Here is a 14,807-nt window from a genome sequence, read left to right as displayed (position 1 = left end):
CCACAATATGTGGCTGTGTGGCCCAACTGCTTGCAATTGCTGCAGCTCATGAGCCGCGGTACAAACAGGCGAACTGGTAGGCGAACCCTGTCAAGGAGGATGTAGTTGGGAAGAGAGGACCCGGCGAATGTCAGCCGAAGCGAGCCTGATAGAGAGTAGGTAGTCTTACCTCCCTCGGTGTTTGCGGTATACAATTGTTTGCATTCCAAGATCTTAATCTGTTCAAGTGAGGGGTCCTTAAAGCAGCCAACCCCGTGCTCCAACAGTTCTCCGCATTTCAGGCCCGGTTCGGACACTACCCCATCGATTTCACATGCCACACAAGGCACGTACGCTTTAAATTCCCGCGTTAAGCGCTCACAGCAAGCAATCGCGTTTGCCTGGCCGAGATCATTCACTAGAACACGTATCTTGTTTGCCCGAACACGTGTTATCTGAGTTACTGCCGGGTAATTAGCAGTCAGATCTCGAGAAAGTTTTAATATATTAACCGGTTTCTCTCTGGTCCGAAAATATACCACCCATGGCCAGAGGAACCTTCTGGGTACTGCTTTATACGGGGAGCAATGCGAGTATTAGGGGGATCAGGGACTTCCATGATTACATCAGATGGTATTTCGCCCTCGACCATTTAAGCACGAGGGCAGAGCGTTATATAAACGGGAATGTGTCTTATTATTTGATTACAAGGAAGAGTAAAAGTAGGGAAAAGGAAAGAAAGCAAACGAGGAAAAAAATAAAGCAAAACTTATCTGCAAACAACGTCGATTGTTCCGCACGAGCGAAAACAACGTACTGGATTTACTGTCGGCACCAGCAGAACGGCAGCTCACGAACGAACAAAGGATGACCTTCTCTCACTGAAATTTACACACCGAACACCACTGTGAAATATAACGATCCGTTCCGTTCAAAGGTTGGGAGACGTATGAAATATTGAATTTGAGTAATCAGATCAAAATATTTACGAAATATATTGTTTTTCTTTCTATCTCGTCAGGATTTGGTAATGGATTATGGCCCACTGGTTTTTTTCACTATATGTTTATAAGTTTAAAAAATAATTTTTAGTTTACTTTACTACTTTGTTAACTTCATTTTATGATACCAATTTTGTCAATATGTGAATTCTGACCTAGATTTCTCCTAAAATTACTTTTTCAATTCAAAATAAATCTCTATTTCAGGTATTTGGTGAATCTCTAATGGATTTATAACACAAATTATGACAAACAAAAACTTCTGAACAACTTCTGAGCAACTCCGAGAATCAAGCATAAAATAGAAAATTTTCTTTCTGTAGGAAAACATTTAATAACACTTTTCGAGGTTTTTTGAGTGGTCCAAAATGCATTTAGAAAACATAGAAAAAAAATCAATTTTTTTCGTAAACCTGTACTATTTATAGCGACTGGGTATTTGATGCAACCATGGTTGAATGCATTAGACATTTCCAGGGAGCATCTTTCCAGTCACGCTCCAAACACATATTTTCCTCGATTGCATACCTACAGTGTCAGCAACACTTTCCCCAAAAGTCGACGACGCCTTATTGGTTGTCTACTAATCACTTTAACAAGTCTCCTACGCTCTACATGCTCAAAACTGAATATCATTTTAAACTGTCTCTAACATGCTAGTCCATAATTATAAAACCTTATGCGCATCTGTCGTGATCGCTATTTTCAGCGGCTTTCAGCTCACTACACTGTTCTAATATATAACCAGTGCGAGCAATAAGCTCCTAGTCTGATTTTTCTCATCTGTTGCTCGTTGGCACATCGAACCAGTTTCATCGTGTGTTTTCCGATAGTCATGTGACTGCTGAACTGATCACCTTATGAACTTACTGCTACGTTGTGATCAGGCAATCTCTTGTTGATCGTTCCCCAAAACCTATTGGCGTAAAGGCGGAATTATATATCTCATGCTTTCCATGAAATAAGATATTTAAACATATATTTTTTGGTATTTACTATTAAACTAAGATTGCACTCGTAGCGTGCTATAAAACATCAATTGTTACTTGGGTAGGAACAGATTTAGAAGCTTCCGGACTAATTTTTTATCTTCTGCTGATAGGAGTCGTGCTTAGGCAGAGTTACTACGAATTGCTTAAATTTACCATGTTTCACGGCAATAGCAGATTCGTCCCTCTTTACCATGAGAACCTTCCTATCTGTATATTCCAAATCCTTGCATAACTATTTTTTTAATACTTTTCCTACTTAGTAATTTCTAGCTAATTTGATGTCGTTAAAATGAAAAGAAGATAGAAGTAGAATAAGTTGCTATCCAAATAAATAACATCTATATAGTTCTTCTAAGTTTATATTACTGTTTAGAGTTTTAGAAGAAAGTTGAAAGTTTCTCTTGTTCTCGCTTTCCATGTAATACCTCCTGGAATCGCCATATACCAACTGCATTAATCATTTGCAATAAAAAGTTTATAAAAGCAAAAACTGAAATTGATCACCAACACTCTTGTATTTTTAAGCCAGTAACCAAATCTTTGCTGCAGTTACCACTTCATCTCAGCAACCTTATCTCGTTTTTTTTAATTGTAATATGTTTTATTAAGGCCTTTTCGTAGTTACCATCTCACAGCCGAGAGTCCGATTACAATTAATAGTTTTTGGAAAATTAAATACTAACTTCATAAATTCTAAAACTAAGAAAATAACTTTTTTTTTTTAAATTTTGATATCTGATGCTTTTAAGAACGAATTAATTATCAGCATGATTTGATAGTCCATTGATGCAATTATGTCACGTATTGGTACATGCGCCGACTTTCCAGAATGTTGTATTTCTCTGACCAAAGATTGGCGTTGTGTGTCGTATTTGTCGCAGGTCCATAGCACGTGATCGATATCCTTATATCCGTTACCACAACTGCACAAGTTACTCCCTGATAGCTTTATTCTGAAAAGGTGTGCATTAAGGGTAAAATGATTAACCATAATTCGTGTCATGTTTTTTATGAATGCCCTATTTGGTTTATGTGGTTCAAACCAAGGTTTTTTTAATACTGTAGGTACAATGCTATGACAATATCGACCAAGCTCGTCTTTGTCCCATGCCTGTTGCCAGTTTTCGATTGCCCTTTCTCTTATAATCAGATAGAAATCGGCAGCTTCCATTTGTCTTTCGAAAATTACTCCTTCTGACGCTCCCTTTTTGGCTAATTGAACAGCAATCTCATTTCCTTCAATGCCAGAATGAGTAGGAATCCATAGGAACTTGATTTCGTACCCTTTATTTTTTAGTTCATATGCCTTCTTTCGAATACGCAAAACATCTAGATTTGCACCGCCATTCGCTCTACGGTTTTGCAGAGCCGAAAGAGAGCTAAAGCTGTCCGAACAAATATGAGGCAGGTGGAAACCATGTCAGTCTTTGTACAACAAAACTTAATGCTGTTATCTCCGCTCTGTAGCTTGTGCAAGGCTCATTTAAACTAAAGAAGTATTTTCCACGAAGCCCATAAACCCCAAATCCTGCCTGGTTTTCTGCCAACGAACCATCAGTGAAAAAAATATTTTCTTACGAAAAATCTGCACTTTTTTCTCTACACAGAACTTGTGCGAGTATTTGCCTACTAATTCCACTTAAGCCATCTAATTGGTTTTTCATAGATAGATCGACGTCTAACGCAAAATACTTCGCGGGATTTTCTAGGTCGAGATATGTTTTCTGACATATTGTTTCAGTTGGTAACGTTAAACATTGCCGATACGCAGTTAGAAATTTGGACTAGGGGTTTATTTCAAATAGGTCATCCAATTTCTTACTTATAGCTGTCCCTCTGATGTGCGACGATACCAAATATCTAGATGTCAGTTCAGTGAATCTTAGTTGTAGGGGAAGTATTCCAGTGACAACTTCCATTGACATATTAGGCGTCGAACACATGCTACCCATACTTATTCTTAAGCACTTATATTGAACACGTTCCAGCTTGAAAAAACACAACATCCATACTCCATTACCGACAATATTGTGGTTTTGTATAGTGTAATCATACTGGACGGATGCGCCCCCCACCATGTTCCGGCTATAGCTGACATAAAATTTATTCTTCGTTGACATTTACTCACTAAATATCTCACATGGGTTGCCCAAGTGCACCTGGGATCGAACCATATACCCAGATATTTGAATGAATAAGCTCTAGATAGGTTCAGTTCCCCTATCATCAGAGAAATATCCCATTTTCTAGTTTTTCGGGTAAATACAACAAACTCGGATTTCTGGACAGAGAATGTGAAACCGTTTTCGTGGGCCCATATTGTAAGATTATTCAGAGAACATTGCAAAGTTTTTTGAACTAATGTTCTGTCATTCCCGTACGCCCAAAGACATGCGTCGTCCGCAAACTGTGTTAGGACGCTATCTATATCGATACATTGATCAATATCCGAAACGTATAAGTTGTACAGTAACGGGCTCAGTGTAGAACCTTGGGCTAACCCATAGTAGCTATTGCGACGACATTTCTCGGTGTTGTTCAGGAAAAAAAATCATAGCTTTAAACGACAATAAATTGAACAAGAAACTTGCTAAAACTTTAGGAACTCCAAAGCTTAAAAGTTTCCCACATAGTCTATCGATCGGTACCGAATCATATGCACCCTGTATATCGAGGAATACCGCTACTAGCTCTTGTTTTTTTTAAATCAAATTTGTATGTCGGTCGCTAGCAGTGTAATACAGTCCCTGGTGCTCCGTTCTTGGCGAAAACCATACTGTGTTTTTGATATAATGTTATTCTTTTCTGCCCATGATTGCATTCTATTTAGTAAGATTTTTTCGCATGCTTTTCTGAGGCAACTCAATAGACATATTGGGCGGTAAGAATCATGGTTCGAAGGTTCTTTACCCGGTTTGGGCAGGGAAACCACCTTGATATCTCGCCACGATGCGGGCACTTGATTTTGTTCAAGCATCCCGTTGAACAGTTTTATCAACAGTAATTTTGCCGAGATGGGGAGGTATTTTAATAAGTCGAATTTAATGTTATCTAAACCCGGCGCGCTATTGGAACAATCTATTAGGGCAATTTCTAATTCTATTTGACTGAATGGCTCGGCCAGATAATTGTGCCGATCGGACGCGTTTTCGAAACTTGGTGTTATATTTGCACAATAAGCCGGACAGATTTTGTCAGCAAACTCATATAGCCATGCATGGCTATTTTCCGTTCTACTTGCGGTATTCTCTTGATGGTTATTTCTCAGCCGCTTTGCTAGTGTCCATAAAGTTTTCATGGGAGTGTCCTTATTAAACGTACTTACTAAGTTTTCCAATAGTTAGATTTTTTTGCTTTGAACATATTTTTTGAAATTTTTTCTATGTTTTTATATTTACTATAATTTTCTTTTGTGCCCAGTGTTCTGTATTCTATAAAGGCTTCAGATCATTCTTTTTTATTTTGGAACACTCACCGTCCCACCAAGGAGTAGGAGGGCGTTTTCGTAAAGTAGACTTTGGTAATGGTTTCGTTCGACTACACAGCGCGGACTCAATTATTGTAGATACTAAAAGACCGTATTGTTGCAGTGGGTCTAACGATGCATCAATATGTTGAATGCCGGTATCGACTATATCCGCAAACTTTTCTTCATTCAAGTTGCTACATAAATCTATTGGTATATCAATCGGTTGTATGTTAGGCGAATGAAAAGTTAATGAGATTGGTAAATGATCACTTCCAGAAGGATCTGGAATTACATTCCAAGAACAGTTAAGCGAAAGAGATGATGAGCAGAGAGAAAGATCGATTCTAGTACCTCGACCCGGTGGAGGCGCAATACTTGTGATTTCGCCTGTGTTTAGAATGTTCAATTGAAATTCTTCAAAGACTTCGCTTAGTAACACTGCCCTTTGGTCATCTTTATCTTCCACCCAAGCGCTACCGTGAGCATTAAAATCTCCAAGTATGAACATTGGGTGAGATACGTGAGAAAACAACTGTCGCATAGCATTCTTAGTAACGGGTGCAAACGGGGTTATGTATATTGACATAACAGAAAATCTCAGTTCACCTATATTGACCAAAGCAGCAATTGCTTCGACCGACGAAATATCTGGTACATCAATTTGTTGGAACTCAAGTTCCGACTGTATCCCTAGCATGACTCCTCCATACCCATCGGATCGTTCCTTACGTAATCATCGGTATCCTGTAACATTAAACTCTGATGTTGGTCGTAGCCATGTTTCACTAAGGGCAAACATTTTAACATTTTGTTCTGATAGCATAACCTTCAAGTTGTCCAGTTTTGGAACCACGCTACGGCAGTTCCACTGTAAGAAGTCAATATTGTTCGTAGGAAGTCGATTAATCATCATTATCCACCAAAAAAGCTAAGAGGGGCAAGGTATCTGAGAGTTTTGCAACAATATTGCTGAACACTGGAATCAAACTGCGAATTAAAGACAGCCACGGATCACTGATTTGACAACTCTCTATTACTAGCTCTACTATATATGGAATAGTGGTTTTAGTATTGTGTTTGAGTGCTGTGTCTGCTTTGGAAGTGGTGTTGGTTATTTTTTTGGGGAGCTCAGGGAATTGAATAGGGTCACTCAAGTTTGCGATAGGGCTTTGTTTTTTTGTTTTGGTGCTCGGAGTTTTAGGTAGACCTCTCTTATTACCGTTTTTCTTGAGCTTCACTTGGGTAGCAGAGTGTGGGGATCTTTTTCTTTTTAGCGGTGGTTTGTTGCTGCAATGGGCAACCGGATCATTGTCAGCGTTGTCAGTATCGGCCTCCGAGAGAGAGTCGTAGTAGTTCGGTTGAATAAGATCATTGGACTCGGGCAATGACCCCACGATTTGGGCATAAGAGAGACGAGACTTTTTAACGATTTTGGAGCGCATATTCTTCACACGTTCTTTGTAATGCGGGCACATTTTAATGTCTGTGTGAGTTTCTTTACAGATACCACATGTGTTCTGCGTAACTTCACATTGTGATTCGTTGTGATTGCCACTACATTTGGTACATCTTGCCTTATTGGTACACATCTTTGCGGTATGTCCGAACCTTTGATATTTAGAACAAACCATTAATTTAGGCGTATACAGGCGTACGCTAATGCGCACGTGTTCGATTTCAAGGAATGTGGGGAGAATATTGCCTTCGAATGTGACTTGTACGAAACACGAGGGGACATACTTTTGAGAATTATCCTCATTCTTCTTTTCAACTAGGCGACTACAGCCCAGAACCTTGACACCATTCACTCTACCGTCTTTAAACTTTCCTACACCATTTTCTGTTATATATTTTAGATCAATATCAGCATCTTCCACAACTCCGTCAATTTCTACTTCTACCAACGGAATATACACCCTGTAAAGTTTACAAAGAAGCTCGTTTTGGACCGCAAGATTTGCTTCCATACGATCTGAAAACGTTACCTTGAGTTTCGAGTAATTAACCTTTTCAATAAGTTTAACGGATTTGAAACATTTGTGTAACTCCGCCGATACAAGCAGCAACTTGATCGGTGTTTGTGTTTGGCGAATGTATACTACAAAAGGAAATTTTTCTGTAGATGGATAGGATCTGTGTCGGTTAGTATTAGTGTGTGTGATTTGATCAACTTGATCCGAATCTTTCTGCTGATCGGGGCACTTGGGATCAGTAATATCGTCATTATTCGTATTTTCTGGGGTGTCTACTGAACCCCCTCCGGTGGGGTTCATGACTCTATCCAAGCAAATTCCTGGATTAAGAAAACTGTACGGTGTCACGAAAATTCTATCAACAAAATAGGTTAGATAATCTTCACTTAGCTTCGACTGTGGATCACGATTCAACACTTCACTACCAGCACCTTTCACTTGAACGTCTATATTCGCGGAAGGTTCAGAGCTGACTCCAACCTTATCTTGTTATCGATAGAGATTCCTGATTTCAACGAACTTGCGCCAACTAAGATAACATGGCTTGCTTAAACAAAATGAGATATGCAGTAAGTTTGACATGTCTTTTCAACATTATAATAATACTAATTTTTTTTTTATTCCAGAGCATAAGAAGGAGGGGGAGGGCCCCCCCCCCCTAGCCGCCCTTGCGCACTCCAATGGTTTTGTCATGTGTACATAATTCGGAAAATCGATTATATCATTTTTAGGATCAAAATATCGATACATAATATGCGAGAAGCTTGTGTAAAATTGTATAAGCTTCAACATTGCTGAACAATAGAATCTGGTATTTGATATAATAAAGGTACTATAGCAAAGTAACTAGAATGTTATCTAGATCTTATGTTATTGTTTGTTGCTCTCAGTCGTAAAACAGCTAGACAGGTAGTGTTGGTAGATTAGATAGAATTTAGTTTGGCTAGTAATTCTTGTTTAAATTTGCTTTTTGTTTTACAAGTCTTAATCGCTGCAGGTAGACCATTCCATCTGTTAACACCTCTTACAAAGAATGACTGATTATAGTAAGCAGAGCTATTATCTGGTATAATGTAGCTTTTTGATCTGTTATTGCGCATAGGTCTCAACTTTTCGTATAGATAATGGGGTTTTTGTAAATTTATGATTCCGAACAGCGTAACGCAGGAACGAAAAATGTAGAATTTCGAAAAACTACAACCAAGCAGCGATGATTGAAGACGGGTTACTCTTGAATATCTTGAAAGATTATAAATGTATCGCACACAGGAATTTAGGGCTACCTTGAGTTTGTTCAGTGCTCCCATGGTTGCATTGCTGTAAAAGACATCTCCGTACAAAAAATAAGGTAGTATTAGGGTTTTGAACAGATTCAACTTAGTTTGAACGTCAAGGTGTCCAGTTGCCAAACGTAATCGTTTGAGAGTTCCATAAATTTTTCCACACTGTAAGTTTATGTGAGGATCCCATTCAAGTCGTGGTGTCAGTATAACACCGAGACTCTCTACACGATCCACAAACTGGATTGATACATTGTTCAAAAATAAACGTGGTGCATCAAGAATAATTTTACGCTTTTGTATAAATATAGCTTTTGTTTTTGATGAATTTATGGATAGCAAATTTTTCAAGGACCAACGATATACCCTATCAAGATCGCTATTTATTTTGCGAGCCATCACTTCCAGACTCAAACTCTCGTAGGCACAAAAATAAATTTGTACATCATCAGCAAATAAATGTACACGACAATATTTCAGTACAGACGGCAAATCGTTTATAAATAATGAAAAAAGGAGTGGTCCAAGAACAGATCCTTGTGGGACTCCAGATTGAATGCTGTGGAATGAAGATAAAACGCTGTTGCAGAATACCGCTTGTGTACGCCCACATAAGTAAGATTTAATGAGGTTAGCTGCAGTGTGGGAAAATCCGAAGCAAGAGACCAATTTAACTAAAAGTTTGTTGTGCGAAACCCGATCAAAGGCCTTAGCAAAATCAATCAGCAAAAGAATTGCTACTCCCCTTTTGTCAAAAGTTTGAGCAATATCGTCATGCACTTTCAAAAGAGCGGTTTCAGTACTATGGGAGCAGCGGAATCCTGATTATAACGGACTCAAAAGCTGCATCTGATCCACAAAGCTCATGATTTAGATTTTAAGCAGTTTTTCAAAAACCTTCGAAAGTGCACTGAGAAGGCTAATCGGGCGATAATTTGTTATGCTTGTAACATTACTTCTTTTTTTAATTGGAATTACTTTGGCACGCTTCCATTCGCTTGGAAAAATCGATGTTTTGATGATGGAATTAAACAGGTGGACGATCATAGGTAGAGCCAATGGCAGTATAATTTTGATGAACTTTATTGAAATGTTATCTAAACCTGTAGCAGTGGAATTAACCGAACAGACAGCGTTAACAACTTCAAAATCTTCGAGCAATTTGAAATGGAATCCACCGGAACGTTCAGGAAACTGGGGAATCAATTGATCATCGGTTGTATAATTTGAAGAAAAATATTCATTCATGTCGTGTGACGTAAAGTCACACATGTCATTGGAAATGGTGTTTTTCGAGACACCAAGTTTTCTTACATGTTTCCAAAGTTGTTTATTAGGAATATTTTCGTTCAAAATTTGCCTGTCGAAATTTTCCTTCGCTTGTCTTATAAGGTAGTTGACTCTATTTCTAAGACGCTTATAGTGCGACTCATATTCAAGTGATTTAATCCGCTTCCAATTTCTGTACGCTATATCCTTATCGACCATAGCCTTCTGGATCGCATTATTGAACCACGGATTTATTCTAGGCTTAATAGGACGCAGTGGTATAAAATCATCGTGGAGATGTACCATGTGATTGTTGAAAGTCTCTAACAAAATATCAGGATTATCAATGCTCATGAATTCATCCCAATTGATTGAAAAGAATACATTATGTAAGCCATTTGAATTAAAGTTGACGTAATCCCGGTAAGCATCTGTTTTCGACACAGTGTTGCGAGAGAAGTTTAAAGCACAAAAAATCAAGTCGTGTTTTGATATACCAGACATTGAAACTTTACTGAATTTTAATACAGACTCGGGGGAGTCGGTAATTAAAAGATCGAGCAAAGAGCTGCCAGATTTATGAAAGAAAGTTGGCTCGGAGTTTACACACGTGTACGCCATATTGGAGAGAACGTCTTGGAAACCGCGCAATTTCCTAACTGACTTACATAAATCTGTGCACGGTAACGAAAAACTACCTTAAATTGAGTTCCTTTGACTCAATCTCGTGGTATCGTGGGGGAACTTAAAATTAGGTAAACCGTGTTGAAGGTAGTTTCCATTTAACCACGGCAAAAATTACAACTCATTGATAGGTTTTTTATACTCAAATTTAAGTTGAATTTACCTAATTTTGAGTATACCCCAAACAACTCAAAAGTACGTTCCTCCACGGAAGACCTCGACTGAGTCGAATCTCTCGTTTTGTTTTTGACAACACTAATAAGTGCGAAAGCGACGCACAACTCAAAAGTAAGTTAAAAGAACTTATTCTACAGGTTGTTTTATTTAACCGTGTGTTGAAATCACCAATGAAGTAAATAGACTCATATTTTATAGTGTACTCTTCCAGATGCCCCAACAAAACTTCTGAACAATTCGACTCGGGCGGGTTGTAGTATATACCTAACATAAATGTTTCATGAGCGATATGAAACTCCAATAAAAGATATTCCACTTTGCAACCATTCGAATGTATGTCACTGTACAAAGATTTACGAACTGTTCTACATAACAGATCGTTTTTAATGTAAGCACAAATGCCACCTCCATTCCGATTTCGATCATTCCTAATCAAACGGTAACCATCAATTGAAACCATGGAATCACTAACAGTACAATCTAGCCACGTTTTTGTCATACATATAATGTCCATTCTGCTATTCAAAAAGTTCATCTTCAATTCATTGAACTTAGAAAACTTACGCGCACAAAGGCTCTGTACATTTATATGACATATGTTAAGCTTATCATCTTTTAAAATTGCACTAAATACAGCGCTTGGTATGAGACTCTTCGAATTGGAATTGTTATCCATTATCATGTACGAAGAGCGGATGAACCACGTAACGAAAACTAACCAACTATAGATACACGATTTTAATATGACTGAGAGACAACACCTAACGTTATACAAATTTCTTCTAATAACATGTCGTGTGGCACAGTTTAGCCGGCATCGGTCGTAGGTACAAAGACCTGTATCAACAGCAGAAAACAGCAACAGCAGCAACGATGTCCAGACTTTTAGGAGGGAACAATCACGGGAAGAGAGGATTGGAGTCATGGATGTAACAAAAGTATAGGAAGTGAGATAAACTAGGAAAGGGTTTTAGTACTTCTAGGAAGGGAAGAATACAAGGAAATTTAGGATGGAGACATGGAAAAAGGTAGGAGAAGAGAAACTATTTGGAAAGGTTTAATTTACTATAGAGATCCTTTACGGCGAAGTATGCCTCCGGAACACCATCAGCCACAGCAACGTATACAAGGCCATCCTTTGTGAATACCTTCTGCACACAACCTTGCTTTTTACATTTCTTATAAAAGAAATGTATAGAATTCGCTCAAACTTTCAAGATTTTTTTACATTTCTTATAAAAGAAATGTATAGAATTCGCTCAAACTTTCAAGATTTTTTCCGAGGCCCGGAGGGCCGAGTCTTATATACCAATCGACTCAGCTCGACGATTTGGGACAATGTCTGTGTGTGTGTGTGTGTGTGTGTGTCTGTGTGTGTGTATGTAACGGACAAATTCTCATTCGTGTTTCTCAGCAATGGCTGAACCGATCTTATCCAAACCAATTTTAAATGAAAGAACTAAAAAACAGTATGAACGCTATTAATTTGTTTTTGATTCTGATGTTTAGTTTCCAAGATATGAATGTTTGAATGCGTAAAAATGGCATTTTTTGCAGTTTTTTTTAATTATCTGTCGAAATTGACAATATAGATTAACAATTTATATGTTTTTCGACAGCTTCAACGAATACCTTTCGAACAAGCTATAGATTGTTAAAATCGGACTATTATCAAAAGAGATATTTAACATTAAATGCGGACGAAAGATTTTTATCATTTCCCATTGCCAGAAATATGACCAAAAACATGTAATCTATTATTAACGCCAAAACGGCTTATTTTAGGTCAATAGTATCTTCGGAGAATATAATGGAGGCAATATGCCCTTTCTTTTGGTATTGTGCTTTTGCTGATTAATCCCCCTATGAGTGAGATATTTTCACAAATTTTCTTGGAAGTGATTATATCGAAATGATGCCTTCAGCAAATTTGTAGCTCTTACTTTTGCGAATAACTTTGCTAAAGACTTTAAATATCTATTTTGAATACTTTAAAAGTTATGGCTTGTTGTTTGTTGATTACTCTTTGTCGCCTATTTATTGTTCAATATAGTAATAATCCATTGAAATAAGCCAAACATTATTTCGATAAAACGAATTTTGTATTTCATTTTACTATCTACAACCGCTAGAAATAATCACCGAACACTTCCAAGTTGTCTGGAAGGAACTTGATAACTTATCAGTACAAAAATGTTCATTTGTGCGAACCTTCTGACTGCAATTTTTCTAACTTATGACCATCGGATCGATCTGAAACATATCGGAAAATGAAAAGCGAAGTAAATAACTCCAAGCAACGGCGTAGCCAAGAGAAGGTTTTGGGGTTTAACACCATACAACTCCCCCCCGCCACCACACAAAAAAGAATTGGATTGAAGTTGAAAATTTATTGATGCAGACTGATTTAATTCAATATTACAATAACAATTATCTGATCCGTAGATTGATTACCTGTTGTTGTAAACATCATGAGGACTTTTGATAAATTGTTGGAATGGGGTCCTGATATGTAACTGATCTATTGGTCTTGATTTCACAGTTGTCTGATAACATCAATATCGAATTCCTGCCTGAAAACATTCCAATAGAAAATTCCAGAGTTCTGTAATCAATCATAATCCTCAGATTTATTTTCAAATTGAGCTCGTTTTTGTAGCGATGTACTGTAATAAGGGTCTTTATTTAATAGTAAGTGAAGTTAAAATTGATTTAATGTCTATGAAACATAGAACTGCTCACCAAAAAAATGTATAACTTTCAACATTTGCTAAAAATGTTTTTGCCTTTTTCAAACACTCTAAAATTCGTCAATCTAATCCCGACCCGGAGGGCCAAGTGTCATATGCCAATCGACTCAGTTCGTCTAGATCGGAAAATGTCTGTGTGTGTATGTATGTGCGTATGTGGAAAAAATATGACCTCTGTTAATCAGAGAAGGCTGGATCGATTTGCACAAAGTTGGTCTCAAATGAAAGGTACAACCTTCCCATCGGCTGCAATTGAATTTTTTATTGACTGGACTTCCGGTTCCGGAGTTACGAGTTGAAGAGTGCAATTACACAGCAAATTCCCATATAAATTGAAAGGAAAAATTTTCAATTTAAAATGCATGAAACATTGAGATGTTTGACAAAAATTGACTTGTTTGGACTTTGGTACATTTTTGCCTTTCTCATATAGAAAGGTTATGCAATCACTCTAAAAATCGTCAATCATACCGGCCCGGAGGGAGTATGCAGTGAGGGGTTGCTACTTTAAAATTAAAACTAGTTCAAAAAATTTTAACAAGTCCGGCCGAACCCGGATCTTTTTCCATGATCCGCCGCTGGTTTCAAGCGATGTTTCAGTATCACATAGTATCTCAAGATCGTGGCTGTCGATCCATTGTATGTATGTGCATATCGTACTGAACATGTAATATTCATTTCCACCTTTGTATTGAACATAACCAGCCATGGAATCATAGTCTGGACAAATGAGACAAGCACAATTGCACCACTAGGTGGATTAAAACAGGTTTATATTTTTGGAATGCGTCGAGTTGAGACGAAAACGTAATATGATTAATAACGAGGATAACACTTTCCGAATGTAGAGAAATTTATGAAAAATGACGATTTCCATTCGACTCTAGCAGGTTCTGATCGATTTTGATGAGCATTTGATTTTTGTTGTATGACCAATTATATGTATAGGTCAAATGTTCAAAAACAGTAATTTAAGGTCAAGATAACATCATTTTGAAACCGCCAATTTCGGAGGTTTAGTATCTTCGATGAGTTTTACAAACGTTAAACAGCGCATCATTTTATATAATAATTTTGGCGGTATATCGTCCAAGAAGTATGTATGGTGAATTTTATTCATGAACTCTGTTACTATTTTCTGAAAAATTAATTCTGCATAATTTTAAAACTTAAAAAAATCACGGTTTCGGAATTATGCCGTTTGGACAGTATGATCGACTTTCACCAAACCGA

Source organism: Topomyia yanbarensis, chromosome 1 (genome assembly GCF_030247195.1).
Source record: "Topomyia yanbarensis strain Yona2022 chromosome 1, ASM3024719v1, whole genome shotgun sequence".
NCBI classification, from domain to species: domain Eukaryota; kingdom Metazoa; phylum Arthropoda; class Insecta; order Diptera; family Culicidae; genus Topomyia; species Topomyia yanbarensis.
The sequence above is the reverse complement of the archived record's forward strand: the minus strand, read 5'-3'. Positions refer to the sequence as shown.